Source organism: Terrapene carolina, unplaced genomic scaffold, assembly GCF_002925995.2.
Source record: "Terrapene carolina triunguis isolate 2854851 unplaced genomic scaffold, T_m_triunguis-2.0 Scaffold34460, whole genome shotgun sequence".
NCBI lineage: Eukaryota > Metazoa > Chordata > Testudines > Emydidae > Terrapene > Terrapene triunguis.
In genome coordinates this window covers 4,380-7,093 of record NW_020698811.1, presented here as the reverse complement: position 1 = coordinate 7,093, position 2,714 = coordinate 4,380, and positions in this window count along the sequence as shown.

Here is a 2,714-nt window from a genome sequence, read left to right as displayed (position 1 = left end):
TCAGGGGTCCGGGGAGGGATAAACAGCAGGGGGTGCTGGGGGGTCCCCCTGGGGAGGGGCTGTGGGGTTACCTGGGGGGGCTCTTAGGGGAGGTGGGGTAGAGCAGTGGCATGTCAGGGGTCCGGGGAGGGATAAACAGCAGGGGGTGCTGGGGGGTCCCCCTGGGGAGGGGGGTCTGGTTGGGTTGTTCCCTTGGGGGGGCTCTGAGGGGGGGTGTTGTGGTTAGAGCTTTGGCAGGAAATGGGTCCCAGCGGGGTTAACAGTTGCGGGGGGCTGCCTGGGGAGGGGCTGGGGGGTTACCGGGGGGGCTCTCAGGGGAGGGGGGGTAGAGCAGGGGGATGTCAGGGGGCCGGGGGGGGGATAAACGGCGGGGGGGGCGGGGGGGTCCCCCTGGGGAGGGGGGTCTGGTTGGGTTGTTCCCTTGGGAGGGCTTGGGAGGGGTTGTGGTTAGAGCATTGGCAGGAATGGGTCCCAGCGGGGTTAACAGTTGGGGGGGCTGCCTGGGGAGGAGCTGGGGGGCTACCCTGGGAGGTCCCTATCCAGAGGGGGTTGGGGGAGGGGAGCTCCTAGGGGAAAGCAGGATATAGGGTTATGGGGGGGGTGACCCTGCATCATGTCACCCCCTTGTGGCCAATGCCAGGGGAGGATAAAAGCTCTACTGCCGCTGGGCTGCGGAGCCAAAGGGCCGGGGCTCTCTAGCCCTGCCCCCCCCCCCGGGGCCAGGGCGCAGTGGAAGGAGGATCCCCCCCCGAACATGGCTCTGGCCCAGCTGGGGCACCCCATGGACCTTTATGGGGTGCAGAATCCAGGGGTGATGGACTCCCTGTTACAACACCAGAATACGAGTGGTTAGATTGAGGGGGCTGGGAGACAGGACGCCTGGGTTCTCTCCCGGCTCTGGGAGCGGAGTGGGGGCTAGTGGGGGGGAGTGTTGGGAAGCCAGGACACCTGGGTTCTCTCCCCTGCTCTGGGAGCGGCGTGGGGGCTTTCTCTGGCCTGTGGCAGCAGGTCAGGCTGGATGGTCACAAGGTGTGTGTGTGTGTGTCTGTGAGTGTTGGTGTGTGTGTGTGAGGGGGTGGGGGCGCGCGTGTGAGACATGCCCATGTTTACAGAAATCCTCAGCTAATGGGCGAAATGGAGCTGATTTGAGCAGAACACGTCTGGGCCCAGACGCCCTCCCACCCACTGGGGTGGAGCGAGAGATTGTTCAAAATCACACACCCAGACACACCCTGGTTCTCATACACACACACACTTCAGCTCATACACACAAACACACTGGTTCTCGCATACACAGACACACACCCTGGTTCTTGCACACTCTCTCACACACACACACACCCACACACCAGTTTGCACACACACACAGCCTGGTTCTCGCGCGCACACACACACACACACACACACACACACAGACACTCCAGCTCATACACACACACACACCCCACAGCTCGCACACATACAAACACCCTGGTTGTCGCACACAGACTCCCCCGTCCCCCCTCCCCTACTTGTTTTATGAAGCAAAAAAATCTGTCCGTGTTCAGCACAACCCCGGAACGGAAATTGGACAAAAAGACCCACAAACCACTTCCCCTTCCTGAGCTGGACAAAACTAGCCCCGGTCCTCCCCCCCCCCCGCCACAGCCCCCTTCCCATCCCCCCACAGCTTCCCACCGCAGCCCCACTGGCCCCCTCCCCACCAGACACAGCCTGGGGTGGTTGTTTGCTTGTTGTTTGCCCAATGTGGCTGGGGGGTTAATGACCAGCCAAGGACGGGACTTTAGCCCCCGGCCTGGCTGCCTCGTTGCCCTGCCCCATGGTCCCAGCCAGGCTCGCTGGGGACCGGTCCTCTGGCCGGGGGAGCTGCCCCCCGGCCTCCCCACCCCAGCAGAGCTGAGAGCTGACGAATCTTTAACCCCGAGGGGTTTTCTCCGCCGGGTCGCTCGGGCCTTTGAGTTCAATGGGGGTCAATGCTTCAGTGCGACCCCCGGGCGAGACAGGTCGGTGGGAGGCCAGATGCCAGGTTGAGGGGTGGGGCAGAGAAAGCTGAGGGATGTGGCTGGGATGGCTAAACCCCAGCACAGATCCCCACCCCAGACCGGACCCTGTTGGGCCAGGTGCCCCACTGATGCCCCCCCTCCGAGATCGGGGCCCCATCCTTCTGGGGGCTGCCGGGACACACGGCGAAAGCAGCCCCCGCCTCCAGGAGCAGCCAGTCTGAACAGACACAGCAAGGCTCATTCTCCCCCATTATACAGCGGGGGAAACTGAGGCAGGGGGCCTCCTGCCTTTGCTCCCGGTCACAGGGGGAGTTTGCGGCCGAGCTGGGCCAAGGACCCAGGTGTCCTGCAGCCCAGTCTGGGGCCCTGCCCACAAGCCGGGCCCATCAGCCCCCCAGTTGCCACACAGCCCCCCGGGGAGCCAGGACCCCGAGGTGTGAAGCAAAGGGGAGGGGAGAACCCCCCCAACCGTCCTGCCCCATTTCCACTCCCCAGGGCACCAGGCCTGTGTGCATCACTGAGACGTGGCTTTAACAGGAAAGGAGAAGGAAGCGCCCAGCGCAGAGTGAGGTAAGCGATGGGTCAGCCAGTGACCTCATAACGCAAATAGTCTTGGAGGGAAGTGGGGTCTAGTGGTTAGAGCGGGGGGAAGTGAGGCTGGGAACCAGGACTCCTGGGTTCTCTCCACGCTCTGGGAGAGGAATGGGGTCC